Raw genomic sequence first — 16495 nt, 5'->3', positions numbered from 1 at the left:
AACAGGCAAAGGAGACCTCTGCTCGGTGCTTTCAGGTGAGGTGCCTACATAATTACACCCTTTGGAAAGCATTCTGTGATGGATTTATTTCTGGCTGCACTGAGGTTTAGGTTTTGGAACTCAGGAATGAATTCTTGATGACTTAAATGAAAAATTCTTAATGAATGCAGCTCAAAACCTGGAACCTAGGTTTGCTTTAAAAATACTGCACACTTCTATGCAGGCTTTTACAAAAGCTTTAGTTGGATCCAGTTCTTCTTCCTGCCTACGAGCTTTCCATTTCTTGGTCCTCTCCTTTTCAGCAGAGCTTGCAAAGTCCTTCACTGCAACTCTCAGTTCAGAAACTGAAACATGAAGTTTTGAGTGAGCTTTTAGAGAGTTTCGCTGGAGAATAATCAGATATTGCTTAACAGTCAGCAGTTATGTTTGGATTTTGGGGTGAGTTTTCTGTTGTTTCTTTTTAAGCCATGATAAGCAATACCTTTTACAAAAGAGGAGGCAAAAGTGCTGGGAAAAAGCACTTCTCTGTCTTAGTAAACAGAAGAAAGTGGTGTGAACCCAATAAACCCAAAGATGTTTCACGAAACATCCATGGGAAGAAAAGGTTTCCAGTGTGAGAGCAGCAACTTGGAGACTCAAAACTTGAATGACAATTCTTGTTTTCCTCTCTAACTCTAAACTAGACTCAACAGGTACAGATCTGCCTTGTGAAATCAGCTGACAGAAGTTGTGCCATACCTGCTGCTCGTTGCGGGTGTTGCTGTAGGAGGCTTTGATGGTTCCAGTTATGGAAGTGTTGAACCGGTGTCATTGAAACCTCGAAACGTATTGGTTTGTATTGTACAGAGCCTGCTTCTCAACTCAGGGTTTTCTCTGCTATGTGAGATGAAAGATGAAGTGTCAGGGCATTTGTATAGGAGCCCTGAGGAGGCAGGAAGAAATCTTACCAGATTGGTGTAATAAGTGAAGTGAGGCATAGGAGGAAAAGATTGAGAGGCGTTTGATTGAGCAGTTGTGAAGAGAGCAGTCAGAGGGACTTGCAGAAGAAAAGGGGGAAATGTAGAGTGCTGGAACTCCAGCAGCAGCATGGCTGAGCCACAGGTCCACTAGCAGTAATTCCCATCCAGTGCTCATCAAATGCAGCAAATGGGAAAGTGGAAAAGGGTTGGAATAAGGGAAACTTCTTTGCCTGCGGAAGGCTTAAGCACGAATTGTCAGGGAATATGACCCCCCTGGCATGGGTGTCAAGGGTGGGGTATTGTAGGAATAATTTGAAATGGATGAAGTATTCTACAGTAATATTCATGAGATGACCCTGCTCCTGCAGAAGCTTTCCCACATCTCTTTCCTGGCAGGAATTCATTGTTTTGGGAATATGGTGTTGACTCTTGCTAGGAGACAAGGCTCAGAGAGCAGCAGCTTAGGGTTTGCAGTCTGATGGCATTCCTTCGGTCTTTGGTGAGTACATTCAGTCTTCTAGCACTGCCTGTAGCTCCTAAACCCTTTGTGCATAAGGGAAGGGTTCAAAAGACGTTTTAGTGAGTGGCAGATGAGTGTCTTTAGCAGCAAGCAGACCAGAGAGATTCTTTCAGTAAGTTAGCAAAACATGAGAAAGAGGATTGCTGAATACACAGAGAAGATGACAGGCTAAATAGGAATGAGGGAAGGGATGCAGAGAGAAGGAGGGGGGAAATATTTAATACCATTCTGGAAAAAGAAATACTGTCCTAGTAAATAGAAAAAATGGTGTGAAACCAGTAAAAACAAAGGTGTAGCTTTCCCTAGCTAATATTGCCTGCCACATGGGCCAGTGTGACAGCATCAAACGGTGCGGTAAGTGCTGCGTGACTGCTTGTGCTTGTCAGTTTTGAGGGGCATGGGGTCTTGTGCGTGAGCACAGGTCCCTTTCTCTGGGACTTGTAAGTGTAGCTTTCTGGCTCACAGGTCCTGTGTTCATTTTCCAAGCCCTGTTAGATGCTGTGTTTTGCATGTGCCTTCCAGGCAGGGTTCCTGTCTGTGCGGCTGGTGTAGCGGATGCTCCAGAGCGGTGCCCTAAGTGAGGAGGTGACCTGAGCTTCCTTCTATTTTCCTGAGGCACTGGTGTCCAGCCTTGTTATTGCAACTCTGCACACAGGACTTTGGGCACTGTGAACATGGTGCTGTTTCCTTAGTGTGCTGTAGTTTACCTTCCATAAATAACTAACCAACACTTCTGGCTTGATTTAATAGCCTTTCCTATAAACAAGGTTTCATTCCCCTCTAATAAAAGATGACCTTTTGCATTTGCTACCGCGGTGCAAAATGTAGTTAGCTTTGCCAGATTCACTAGGTGATGAAGCACAGAAAAGGCTCTTTTTTTGTGATATTCATCAAGCGTGGCTTTTTAGTCATTTATTTGTTTCTTAAGCAGCCATGCATGGAAATAGATATTCAAATGTTTAGAAGGGTTCAGATCTCAGGAGATATTTCGCTCCAGTGTAAGTCAAGGGAGAAAGCAATTAGTGGTTTTCCAGAGGGAAAGCAATTGATAGTTTTCCTTTTGAATAACCTTCATCTCCTAAGAAAGCTGTTATGTGAGCAGGAGAGGAAATCCACGAACACAAAATATTTGTCACAGAAGGATTTAAACTTTTGTGCCAGTATAATGAAATTTAAATTCACCAAGTTATTGCCCACACAGTAAAGTACAGATGGATAGGATAAACAATCAAAGCAGTATATGAGATAAAAACTTACCTAGGAGCTATCTGCTGGAAGCTCTATCTGTTCTCTGTCAGAGTGTGCTGAGGCTCTCCCAGCAGACAGGAAGCTTTTCCCTTTGCACTGCATTGTGCACTCTCGTCCTGTGATTTCTTTTTCCACGGTGCCTCGTTGTTCGCTGCTGCTTCGCCTTCTGCTGTGGGTTGTTCCCAGTTTATTTCCAGGTATCTCCCATTTCTCCCACATTTAGCAGTTGTGCTTATTCTGCCCTAATCACGTAACGGAAGAGAACCTGGGAACTTTGCCTCTTCCCCCCCGCTCCAAAAAAGGGCAAATGCAGTGACCCCAGTTAACCAAGTATCCAGCACCCCTTTAAAGAATCTTGTGAAGACTCAGGATCCAGTAAATCCCAGCTGCTTGCTGCTGCTCTTCCAGCGCTGCAAAGTTAGCTCCCTACCCGTTTTGGTAGCCTCCATGTCTCAGATTTTTATAGAAAATAGGCAGGATTAGTAGTCATCAGATCTTAACTTTTAACCCAGGCAACATTATCTGGTGAAGGATGATGAAAGTCTGCCTCTCTCAGCTCCTTACGCTTCTGTCAGACACAGATGTGAAGTGCTGCTTCAGATCAGAGGGGAGAAAAAACCTCCCAAAGGGTGTAGTGTTTTGTCATCTCTCAGGACAGTGAGCGCACATGGCATCAATGAGCAGCAGAGAGGAGCTATTCAAGGCAGCCACTGAGCTGACAGGATGACGCTTCCATACATAATAGAGCCATTAATTATTGCTGGTGATGGACAGCAGGATCTCCTAGAAGGGAAAAGCAGCAGATGATAGCGCTGGGTTTGATAGGTGCTCTGTGCTTGAACAGCTTGTCACCGAGAAACAAATCCAGGAACAAACTGCTGCTGGGGGCTATCATCAGCTGAAAGGACCAGGGCTGTTTTGCCGTGGTAGGTGTCACGCAGAGGGTTAAATCTCCATTCAGGTGCAGGGCTATTCACAGCTCGTTATGGAAAAGATGAGCCCAAAGACTCGCTTTAAAACCCAGAGTTCGCGTTTTGCTTCACGTAGCGTTTCATTTGGGGAGGCTGGCTGCAGCCTCGTGGGTTTTCGCTTCTAATTTCATGTGCAGATGAAGCCTACACATTCAGGAGAGTTTTGTCTTTTTTGCTTCCTTGGGTTTTTTTCCTTCTTTTTTTTTCCCCCTATAGAAAGAAATCTTAGTGCTTAAAAATATGTGGTTTTCAAAGGGCTGTGCATCTGAAGAGGCTGTGCAAACTCATTGCACACTTGGTAGCAAACAAAGGCTTCTGACTCACAAATCCATTGCTAATTAATTTAGAAATTTAAATTGTCTGATTTAATTAACTGCTCTCTTGAGGTTAATATGGAGGAAATAATATAGATGGGAAAACTCACTTTGTTCTAGAAGCAGCCCTCCATAAATCTGTCCTAAAATATGCTAGGTGAAATCTTCATTCACTGGACTGATGTTGTTAGGGGCAACATAGGTTGATTGTGGGCAAAATAAATGGAGCATATGGAACTTTTCCAGGGAATGCAATTTCTTCCCCCCCTCCCCCCTTGGAACCAGGTTGAGTGTAAGTTTTCTTTTGAGTGCATTGACAAGGAAATGTTTGCAATCGATGGAGTTCTTTCTTTTGCCATCGGTATGCTGAAGGTGAAGAAGAGAGAAGGTGGCGAAAGAAAGAAAGAAGATAGAGTGTTTGCTGTAGAAGTGGGGTGAAACAGGAACCAGCCAGGAAGCTGGTGAAGGAGAAAGGGCTGCTTCTACAGGTGCTTACGGGCAGTGCGAGAGACTCCGCTCCTCATTTGCCATAGTCTTGTTTCACTGAAACGGCAGAGTTATCTTAGCCTCACTCCTTATGAAATGATGGGGAGCATCTGGATGAAGCTTTCTTTGGTTTATTCAGTCAATAATGATGAGCACAGTCATGGTTTTGAATAGTTTCTGGAATACCTTTGGCCTCTAGCTTTTGTGCTGTCTAACTCCAGACCAGACATGAGCCTAGTAGCATACGGTGGCTGTAACTTTAAATCTGAGCTGTCAATCTTGTCTCTTTAGAGAAGGACTTGAGTTGCCAAGGATACAATGGGTACATGATGTAAAGTCCATGCTGAAAGTACTGAAATGAGGCATACTTGCTGAAATGTTGTTAACGCTTTCTGGCTCACGAGTGCTGTTCCAAGTGCTTCATGCAGATCCAGGTTTGGTGGCCTGACCTGAACTGAAAGCGTTCTAATGTCACTGGGCCGGTTCGTAAAGCTGCTGATTCTGATGAAACCCTTCCAAGAACTGGAATCTTACCAGGCACAGTCTTTGTGTTCTGATGTTCTGGGCTGAAAGTGTTCTAATGGCACTGGGCTGGTTCATAAAGCTGCTGATTCTGATGAAACCCGTCCAAAGAACTGGAATCTTACCAGGCACAGTCTTTGTGTACGTAGCAATAGGATAACTACATACACTTTATATTCTTAGATAGTTCTTTCAGAAGACAAAGAGCAAATACTATAGAATAGAATAGAATAGAATAGACCAGGTTGGAAGAGACCTTCAAGATCATCCCCAGTCTGCTCCCGCTCCTTGCAGATCCCAGGGCACAGGCACTCAAATGTCTGGTCTGTGATTGTACCTGAAAGAAGTCCTGAAGCACAAAATAATGGAGGCTTTTTGTATGCATAGGTGTGCAAGAGCACACATACATATTTATGTTTAAAATCCCCTCTTTTGCCTGTCTTCAGAAGGAGATAAGCCAAGCTGTTTGTGTGGTGGTGCCCAAAGCACTCTGCTGCCTCAAGGCTGCAGGCGAGGCTAAGCTTGGCTAAAGCAGCACGTTAAAGTTCAGGGCATGGCAGTGAGGCTGGCATCACGGTGTGCAACCCGAGTCTAAGATAAGGGGAGGATGGTGTAAAGAATTTCAGCTCTAAGGATGAAATTGGTTAAAATGTTCAACCTTGGGGATAGCACCAAGAAGACAGATTGTATTTTTAGCATGGGGTTCTGCAAATCTGTTTGGTCAAGCTACAGCAGGAATAAGCTTTATATGTAAGATGCACAGCTGAAGGGGTTCAGTAACATCAGTGTTGGAAAATACAGAATTAGCCAGGTTTGAGATCATCCAGTCCGACCTATCACCCAACACTGTCTAATCAACTAAACCATGGCACTAAGGGCCTCATCCAGTCTCATTCCAAGCACTTTCACCATCACTGGAAGGGTTTAAAATAAGACAGGATGAGGCACTGAATGTCACAGGTATGGCTGGAGAAGCAAAAGCTATGACCTCCCTGGGCAACATGTCCCAGTGTGTCCCCACCCTCACTGTAAAGAATTTCTTCCTAATCTCCAGTCTAAATCTGCCCTCCTTAAACTTCAACCCAATCCCTCTCATCCTGTCACTACAAGCCCTTGTAAAAAGTCCCTTCCTGGCATTCTTGTATTCCCCTTCAGGTACTGGAAGGCCACTCTGAGGTCTCCCTGGAGCCTTCTCCAAGTGTGGAAGCATCCCAAGATGGTTAAGTCTGAAAGGCCAAGTGTTACCCCAATGGTATGAAACTAGTTTGTCAAATATATCAGGGAAAACCATTTGTCTAATCAAACTGAGTGATCAGCAAAGCCCTGTGCCAGGGAAGTGTTTCAAGAGAGACGATAAAGGTCTGTGGTAACTACTGATGGTAAATACTGCAAACAAATTTGAAACAAATTAAAAGAAGCCATTTGTGTTAGAGAATCCTCACACAATCCTAGAGAATGGTCTGGGTCTGAAGGGACCTCCAGAGGTCATCCAGTCCAACCTCCTGCAGTCAGCAGGGACATCCTCCACCAGATCAGGTTGCTCACAACCTTGTCCAGCCTGACCTTGAATATCTCCAGGTTTGGGGCTTCATCTCCCTCCCTGGGCAACCTGTTGCAGTCATCCAGCACCTTCATGGTGCAGAACCTGTTCCTCACATCCAATCTCAATCTGCTCTGCTCTCATTTCAAACCATTGGCCCTGGTCCTGTCCCTGCAGGCCTCTGGGAACAGTCCCTCTGCAGCCTTCTGGCAGCCCCTTCAGGTGCTGACCGGCTGCTATTAGGTCTGCCTGAAGCCTTCTCTTCCCCCTCGGCCTGTCTCCTAAGCAGAGCTGCTCCAGCCCCTTGATCATTTTCATGGCCCTCTCTGACCCTGCTCCATCAGGTCCAGGTCCTTCCTGTGCTGAGGGCTCCAGAGCTGGATGCAGTGCCCCAGGTGAGGTCTCAGCAGAGCAGAGTGCTTCTAAGCACGTTCCTGGGGATTTATCACTTCTCTGTCCAATAGCTATGCCCTTGGCAATCCCTTTCACTGGCTTTCTGAGTGTTGTCATTCAGCTTGTAGAAGTCTGATCGCCTGCTGCCGGTGAGGTGCTCGCTGCAGTGGTTACTGTGCAGAGAAAAGGAGACAATTGATCAGAATGTTGAAATTGCTGAGGAGCTAAGGTTCTGAAGAGCACATCTTCACTCTTGTCTCCTCTTCTTTTGTTGCCTGTGAGTAGTTCCTGCTTTTGTGAACAAAATGATTATCCAAATCACTCTTCAGCCTTATTCTTTCCTCACTTTATTCTGGGTGTGTGTGTGTGAGGTGGGTTTTGTTGTCAATGATTATTTGTTACTGCAGATAAGAGAGTTCTCTTCTGTCAGTGGCATATGTGATTATCTTCCAGCTACATTAAATTCCTCTGCAAAACTGTAATTTGCAGTGATCAATAGAGAGTGCATTGTAAGTTTCTTTAACCAAACAAACAAAGGTCTCTAGAAAGGAAAAGTGTTTTCACTGTTGAAATGTTTGCCATCTATCAGATAATTAGCACTGAGCGATTTTGAACTGAACCTTGACAAGGAGTTTGAATTTCACAGGGATATCTGCTAGCTCCCAATGACAAGAGGTGCTTTAGCATTTCTGAACATGAGGCAGGTCCTGATCAAATGGGTCTTCCTCTGCTCTGAGAGCTGGCTTAGGATGGCAAACTCAAAGGAGAAATTGATTGAGGTAGCTCAGAGGAAAAGGAGTTTTTGTTACCTAGGAAATGAGAAAGTACTTAGCACAACTCTTATCCTGTCAGACAGCTGAGGGCTTTTGTGTTTCCTGGATTTTAGTGATGGCAGTTCAGTTTAGTCTTGAAACAAAGTGGCTTTAATAGGAAATCCTTTGAGGAGAAAGGCAAAGAAGTTGTTTTGCACTTTCCTGCTGGAAGGTTGCTAGCAGCTGCCTTGAATAGAGCCCTGTAATAACGATGATTTCTTTCTAGAACGTTTGCTTGGAAGGTTAATCCAGTGAAATTTTACTGGAATAATAATTGCAATGAAACTATGAAATGTTGGGAGGGTTATGAGGTAGCTAACATCCTGGCACAAGTTTGAAATGATATATTTGGTACAACATACTTTGTGCATCTTTGCACGCTCCAGTGTCTGCCTTGCTGGGGGGATTTCCCCCATTATTTTCCTACTGGAAACACCTGAAGGTTTCTGCCTTTTTTTTGGTTTGGTTTGGTTTTTAGGAGGACAAATCATGACTTTTTTGAGCTTCATTTTATTTTTAAGCACACTTGTATGAAAGGCTCAGCACCGGTGTCTGCTGTCGGCTTGGTTTAGTCAGCTTACAGCAGGGCGCTGTTACTAAACGCTTCAGATCAGTGATCATTAGGAAACTGCATGGAAGATTGTGCAGTTGTGCACAGTTGTTAACTTGTGATCTCTGATGTATGTGTGCTCAGCAGATGCTGTCCAGATATCCTTCCATCCACTCTATTTTTGTAGACTTTTGGTAGCTGCATGCACCATATGGATTATGTCCTTGGATTCCACTAGGGTGGAACCTCTCCCCCCCTCCCCTGTGCTGAAGGGAAGGTTTGCAGTTAAATCTTTCTTTGTCTGGGTAAGGAGTGATAACAGTGACCACAAATTTGCCAGGAGTCTGGGGAGGGTGCTGCCAAGGGTTTGTAAGTTTTGCTTCTGTGCACTCTCTGGCTTTCTCTCCCAACTTGCTCATTCCAGTTGCCATAACAACTCGGTAATAGCGATGCATTCGCCGCCGTAGTTAGGTTGTGTCAGCACTTCCATTACAAGTTACTGTTCTCAAGGATTTGTAATCTATCCACAGGCTTAAAAATGCCATCCAGTGAGCCTGTGTAATTGTTTGAATGTGATTTGGTTTACTGCAAGGCACCCACTTGTGGAGAGCTCTGCTGTCTGGTCTCTGGTGGCAGAGCTTGTTGTCTCAAGGGGTGGTGTTTCTCTTTCTTACTGAGCGGCAGCGAAATATTTTTAGTCTCAAGCGAATTTTTACCGGTTCCCATCTGCCAGAGGTATGAGAATCAACACATTCCCTTGCTCTGCCACGGTGCTCCCTCTGTCATCAATGTGTTCACTTAGACCCATCTGCTGCTGTTAGTGAAAAGGTTAGTGTGAGCACCCCCCTGCTTTTCTGGGCAGTAAGAGAAATAGAGCCATTGTAATAAGGGGATGCCATCTCTCCTTAAGAAATGAGCGTTTGACACCTTCAGTACTTTTGTAGCTAGTTGATGTGGAATAAAGACCAGCTATGTTAGATGGTGGGTGAGGTTTGACAGCAGAGGGGAGAGGCTGTGAACAAAAGCTAGTGGTGTAAAAGTGTCAGCTACTCACTGAGGCTACAGTGCCTGTTGCAGACTTTGAGCAAGGGGTTGTGCATCCTTTTAGTGAAGCCTCCTGAAATCTGGAGGTTGTTTACCCTGGAAAACCTATCCATGCAATTCCACACTTTGCCAAAGATCTGCTCCACGCTCTCTTACTAGTGATTCCACTAGAGCTTGCGAGAGGAGTTGCTGAAGGACTTCCCTCCACCCAAATAGATGTTTTGGTTTGGTTCTCTTTAAACACAGTATTTTCAGGCAAGTGTACAAGGCACAGAGCTTGCTAGGCTGGTTAATTATGTGTTGCATCCTTCTGAGGATTTCTCAGGGGGTCGTTTGCCCTTTTTCCCCATTTTGGAACCTTTCGTATTGCCAAATGTACATAAGTTCCAAATGTACTGCAAGACACTTGTCCCTAAACCACAGTGATGGCTTTTCGTGGTAGGAGACAACAGGACATTAAAGAGCTTTAGAAGGCTCTCTGTAGTATCCTCACTCCTAAGTTAGAAGGGAGCACACTTTCTGCTCTTTAATCCATTTCTGGTTTGATTTTACTTTGAGTGAAAGCCTTAATTCACAGACAATGACTTAAATGCGAAGCAGGTTCTTTTTTTAGTTCATCTGTGTAACTCCCTCACTGTAGTAACAGAATCTAGACATTTGTTTGGTGCTTCACTTGACTGAGGTTTGGAGAACTTCAGCAGCATCTAACTTGGAAAGACTGACTTGATTTCATGCTCCTGGTCTGCAGTAGGTGGAAATGCTCATTGCAGAGGCCAGTTTCTTTGATTTTCTTTTTAAAGGAGACTCTGGTTTGAACTTGGAACGTATGAAATGTAATGAACTCGTCCTGTTTCAAGCCTTTGTGTATCTTACCCTGAAGCAGGATTGTGGCTACTCCTCAACAGAAAAGCACAAAGAGTTGTTTTAAAGCTCACGGCTGCCTTTGGCACAGAGCTGCTCTAGGCAGGTGAAACAGCCTGGATTTCCTATGTCCGAGCACTTTACTGCCCTTTTATTGCTTAGTTGTTTCCCCCTTCCCTACCTGGTTGTTACCATTTTCTGTTATGGCTTTGATATCATCTTCACAACGTTTGCTTTGGAGTGACTATTAAATTTTGCAGGTGAGAACCTGTAAGTGCTGGAAGGAAACCCACAGCTCCTGAATGAAGAAATTGTTTCTTTTTAAAAGCTACTTTTCCTAAGGTTCTACAGAAGTCTGCACTTGTTATCCTATCATCTTCTCTTACTTTTCTTCTCCCTCCCCACAGCCTGAATTGCTGTAGCTTTCAATTTCAAGAAAGTTCTTTTACCTGGAGGATTAACTTTAAGCCTTAGCATGAGTGGTTCATTCACCTTAGTTGCTTTCTACCTTCTGTGTTCTGATTATAATCTTGAAAGGTTTGAAAGGTCTATTTTAAGATGTTCAAAGATTGCCTCGCTCTGACAAGTCAGGACTCATGGAAACCTTACATCCTTTGCAGATTTACAGCTAGCAGAGATTGCACCAGGTTGGAAGGGACCCTCAAAGGTCATCCTGTCCAACCCTCTATCAGAAGTGATAGTTTCTCATCTCTGCACTTCCTTCTTTTGAGTAAATACCTGGAGAGAATCTTAGCTTAATATTAGCCTGGTGCTTTTCTTCAAAGTACACTGCAGAGCAAATATTGAGGAAAACTTTGCAAGGATCAGTTTAATGTTGCAGGCTGTGGGTAAGCTGTAGGCTGGCTGCAGTTATTTTGACATTTGTAGTGGAACTCTGTGTAGCTGTGAAACTGACTTTAATTCAAATCATGGAATCATAGAATGCTCTGGGTTGGAAGGAACCTCCAAAGGTCATCCTGTCCAATCCCCCCTGCAGTCAGCAGGGACATCCTTAACTAGATCAGGTTGCCCAGAGCCTTCTCTAGCCTCACCCTGAATTATCTCCAGGGACGGGACCCCAACTACCTCCCTGGGCAACCTGTTGCACCACTGAGAGTGCCTATTGAAAGGCCAAAAGGTCAGAACAGAGGAGAAACTTTCCTGTGTCCCTGCATCACAGGTTGTCTTGCAGTCTGAGTTGTGGGCTTAGCTGATAACTTGGCTCTTTTGCATTTTACTCAACGCTTCAGCATTCCAGTAGGGAATTCTGGGAGTGGAGCTTTAGCATCTTTTCCCACTCGTGGAGGAGGGACCAGGATCCTTTCTCAGGAGGAGAAAAAACCCACTACACCCCACAGAGAAGAGATGACTCTTCTGAGGTGATCTATGAAAATAGTTCTCATAGGTGGTTTTGGTGGTGGTGTTGTGTTGGGATGTTTCTGCTGGGGATTTATTAGTGCAGAGGTGGGACCTAGAAAAACCCAGCAGAAGACCCTTACAACCCTTTCTGACAGACTCCTTATTGCCACTGAATTCATGAACTGTTTTAAAATGATTTTAGAGTCTTGAGGAAGATGGTAGGTTTGTGCCAGCTGTATCCTTATGGGTTTGTGAATGCTGTGTTTGCAGGAGCTCAGGGAAGGGGGGGCAATAGTGACTGCTGCTTGCACCAAGTAACTGTCTACACTTCAACGTTTGAGTGAGCAAAAGGAGGACAAGCTAACCTCTCCTCGGTGCATGACTTCCCTGTTTACATGCTGGGTGTTTGAACTCTGCTCACTTGCCGGGTTTGGAGTTGCATTTTTAGCAAGTTTGCTGATAAAGATGTCCTAGGAGAGAACTGGCCTCCTGGGGAGCAGCGCTGGGGCCAGGCAAACCGCAGCCTCAAGCATGGGTTTGGCCATCCAGCTCTGGTTTGTCACCGAAACTGCAGGTCAGAAAGTGTTCCACAGACCTTCAGCTGCTGCTGCTTAGAGGCCAGTGCTCCTCTCTACAGCTGGCCTGGGAATGTACAGTAGGAAAGAGGCAATAATTTCCTAGTTACTTAAATGGTACTTCAGGGTAATGCTCTCAATTTCCATTCAGCCAGGGAATTATGGAAATATTAAGACTTTGGGTTTTGGTGATGTGCTGTTTGGAATGACTCAGTGTGAGAATGCATTTGTCAGCTGGGTTCTGAATCTCATGCTCTGTGCCTTAGCTCAGGCTTCTTTTTAAGAAATCTTTGTATTTTATTTCACTTACACAAGTGTCAGTTCTCAGAGGGGAGCACAAGACTCCTGCTTGGTTTTTATCACATGATCTCCTGCCACGCTGCAAGCATGCTGGCAGCAAAAAGACTGCTATCTGGTACCCTTCTGCCAGCCTGGCTGTGAAGCAGAGAAGGTTTGCAGCCTGAAGAGGCATGGGCGTCACGAGCTGGGTGACAGGCAGCAGGGCTCTGCAGAGCCGAAGACAGCATTCAGGACACACCTTGCAGCACCTCTAGGGCAGGGCCAGGCATTGCCTCAGGTGCACACAGACGTGTGCCTGTGTTAGCACTGACCTGGATCGCCGTTCCCATTGTTTTGCCTAATGTATGCACCTCCTGCACTTGTGTCCAGCATGCACCTCCTGCACCTTCTGGACTCGATTCTGTATGGTTCACAGAACTGCTTTTTGGGAAGGCCTGTCATGGTGATTGCCTCTCAACCAGAGCTGGGCATTAACATTCAGCACTTGCAAACCAATACATCTGGTGAGTTAAGATGTGTCTGATGGAGACATGACCAATTGTGTGCTGAGAAGACATGGGAAGTTAAGCTGGATTCTGTGCATCCTGAGCCTTTGAGTACCTTTGCAATTACCAGGCTTGGCTTCCCGCTGGGTATTTCAATGGAGAAGGGATCCGTGAGGCTCTTCCCTCAGATGGAACTGGCTGTGTATGCAGGTGGCAGTTTAGTTGTTCTGTCCTTTGTCTTCCCAGGAGGTTTCTTTGAGCTGCCTTTTCTTGCTGTGTCTTCCCAGTCACCTGCTTTTTACAGCGTGACTGCAGCTTTTGGGGGTAGCTAACTATGAGGCTTTTCCACTTTTCTTTGCTCTGGGGGATGGGAAAGGTAGTTAGGGTGTCATGAAACACAGTTCAGCAGAAGCACACACAATTAAACAAACAAATCTTAGAACGTAGAGGTGGGCTGCTCTCTGTTTCAGCTGGAACAGGGAATGGAAAAGGACCAGCTGCTAGGAGGAAATGGGGCCTAGGAAACTGCTGCATGCTCTGTCAGGACTTCAGGAACAGATCAGAGGAGGGAAAACAATTTCCTATGCTCTATCAGCCAGTGAGACACTAAGAATACTTTGAGACTTTTGTGTGTGTGTTAGTTGAGACAGTTCAAAGGCATCTGAATGCTTTTTTGTTTGTATCTTTTAAATATCACTCATTAGATCTGTAGAGAATTATTCATGCTCCAGGGTCCTCCCTCTCCATCAGCCACTTTCTGATTATCTCAGTAACAAAACCTGCAAAAAACCACCTTAAATATCCTACCAGAATGTCTTGAATGTATTATGCCCAACAGCACTTTCTGCCTGGCAGGAAAGAAGTGCTGGTGGTTTAAATAATTAGAGATTAACTGTACCTCCAACAGCCTGAGAGGTGCTGCTATCTGTAGAAACACCTTGGTGAGAGATCTTGGCTTTGAAGCTAGTCCAAGTGAGGATGGCTGGGCAGCAAATGTTCCCTCTGTTAGGAAGCATGGCTTCTTTTGATCACTTCTGGAGGTAGAAGAGACGATGGATGTTCTCCTGGTGCCACAGAAGGGAGTTGTAGAATCGGAATGAGAATCGTTCCTAATGTATGTTGGGCTTGTTGTTTTACACACGAGTTCCTTTCCAAGTCACTGTAACGCTCTCTGCAGACCATGCTGGACAATTTCAACATCAGTTGTATCACTGTGAGGCAATCCACAGGCTGTATGTTCAAAAAAGGGGAATTCTACCTCAGTGAAAAAGTGGAAACAAAATCTCATAGCCACTTGGAAGTCCTCTCTTGGATTTCTTGGAGCCGGCAAGCACCTGCTGTGGTGAGAAGCATTCTTCAAAACACCGTTGGAGTCATCTTGTCTCAGGTAAACCTTGATGTTTGTATTGCTGGTAGTGACTTTGAAACAATCATTCTGGGACTGAAACAGGAATTTCTCACGACTGTTGTCATTTATACTCCTGCAAGACCTTGTAGTGGATGTGAGAGCTGCTGCTTTAGTGAGTAGTGCTGAGTGATGATATGCTTGGGATGGGATGTAAGGAAGAAACTCATGGAAAGCTGCAAGTGAAAGCTGCTAGCATGTCCTTCTTGTCTTGCAGCTGTGGAGGGTTTGTTACTTGAAAAACAAATGATGATGTTAATGAAGCTTTGGGTTGTGACACTGCCTGGGTTTTGCTGGGACAGAATCATAGCCCAGCTTTGCTCTGAAAGCTGCTAGCAGTTCTCAGTCTGCCAGGCAGCTGTCCTGGAAAGTCTGCTGAAAAAAAGGCAACTCCTGCCTGGGCTTCTCTTCACTCTGCTCCAGTTCCTTTTCCTGAGGACTGCCTTCCCCTTTGCTGGGCTGAGTATAACTTTATAATATTGGCATTGGTATCAGTTTGGCTGCTTCGTTAAATCCATTTTCATTTCAACCCCATAGCTCTCCTTTTGCTGACCCCTCTGCTGGGGAGGGGTCGCTGGGTGATAAGGAGTTTAGCCCCAGGTACAGGCTAAGTGCAGACAGGCATTCAGAAGGACAAGCTTTAGAGAGAGGTAGAGATTCAGGTGGCTTGCTGCTGGGAGTCCTGTGAATGTGCCTGTTGCCCAGCTAGGGGTTAATTAGTTATTTCATTTTATGATCATGTTCTTCAATAGAATAGAAACAATGATGCCCCCAGTGGACTCTGCTACTGAAATCAGATCAGTTCTTTTAGATGAAGTTCATTTATGCTTCTTGTTAATAAAATTAAGAAATGAAATAATAGGAAGCTGTAATATTGAACATTTCTCCTGTGAGTGTGGCAGAGCCAGTTCTTGCCTGGTGTAGCTGGCTGCATTTAACAGCAGCAATGCCCATCTGCTTCTTGGGCTTTCTTGGCACCTTCAGTGCACTCCAAGTTATAAATGCTTCAAATGGTAGCTGCAAGTTGGATAATTTTGGTTTACTGGAGCCCTTATTGGAACACCCTGTTCTAACAAACTGTAACTAGACAGAAGATGTATTTATATTCTTTTTGGGGAGCTGAGTGGTGAATTTTCTCAACATTTATGATTAAATAATAAATCTTTTCCTCGGAAACTTTGGCACCCAACAGAGCAAAGTGGGCTGCTATGGAATGTGTGTATTAAACGGTGGAATACTCTTGCACTCAGCTGCATCTTCCAAAATGGGATGTCCAGGAGCCCTTGTAGTTCTGCTTATTGTGATGAAAAAATCGCTTGAGGGAGGATTCTTGCCATCATTATGCTGCTCTTAGCAGCCTCACACTCCTGATCCAGAATTTATTTTGGTGGAAAACCAAGGGAAATAACTTAGAGAGAGTGAAGAGTGGGGTGGGGGGTGAAGGCAGAACAAGAAAATGGAGGCATTTTAAAAGCCAGAAACCCAAAGTATAGAAAGTCTGAATTTGGCCTGGTAACAAGAAACTACTCAGAGGTTTGTAAGCCGTGCAGGTATGGGCTTGGTACTTTTGGGAGGAGTAGAAGGAATTGGCCTGCTGCTAAGCTGAGAGGAAAGTTGGCAGCAGGCAAAAGCAGGAAAAGGGAAGCTTTGAAGGTCTTTTCTTGCATCAATCCAGTGATTGGATCCCCTCTGACTGGAAAATGAACACATTTGACAGCACTTGGAGGTGGGCTCTGTTAGAGAACTCTGGAAATGCTGTCAGGTTCAAAGATCCACTTAGTTAAAGTACTGGGGAGGAGAGAGAAAACTTGTGGTTTACTTTGCCCTAGGCAACTACTTGTGACAACTTGTGGAGGTGAGATGTGTGATGGAGCACCCCTTGGAATAGTCCAACCATTGGTGTGTGCGAAAACAAGATAAAATGGGGACTTGACAGTAGGAGCTGTAGGGTGTTACAGGATCACAGGATAGCTCAAGTTGTCACAATCCTCAGGAGGCCTCTAGTCCAGCTCCTGAACAAGAACAGTGTTGACTGTGGCAGTTGCTATTGGAGCCACAAAGATGATCCAAGGGCTGGAGCAGCTCTGCTGTGAGCACAGGCTGAGGGGGCTTGGGGGTGTTCAGCATGGAGAAGAGGACTCTGGGGGCTTG

The 16495-nt window shown here is 45.0% G+C and overlaps 2 protein-coding genes across 3 annotated transcripts in view; one reads left to right on the top strand and one right to left on the bottom strand.

Moving 5' to 3' along the window:
* CHRM5 (cholinergic receptor muscarinic 5) overlaps positions 1-3572 on the bottom strand; it is a 50964-nt gene extending 47392 nt beyond the window's left edge. For both annotated transcript variants that reach the window (XM_054162129.1, XM_054162127.1), the window contains exon 1: positions 2737-3572. The gene's annotated coding sequence lies outside the window, so the exon portion shown is untranslated. The remainder of the gene's footprint in view (positions 1-2736) is intronic.
* Positions 1-16495, top strand: part of AVEN (apoptosis and caspase activation inhibitor) — a 91698-nt gene that overhangs the window by 41789 nt on the left and 33414 nt on the right. The gene's annotated exons all lie outside the window — the stretch shown is intronic.

The sequence above is a fragment of the Dryobates pubescens genome, chromosome 5 (assembly GCF_014839835.1).
Source record: "Dryobates pubescens isolate bDryPub1 chromosome 5, bDryPub1.pri, whole genome shotgun sequence".
NCBI lineage: Eukaryota > Metazoa > Chordata > Aves > Piciformes > Picidae > Dryobates > Dryobates pubescens.
The sequence above is the reverse complement of the archived record's forward strand: the minus strand, read 5'-3'. Positions and strand labels throughout refer to the sequence as shown.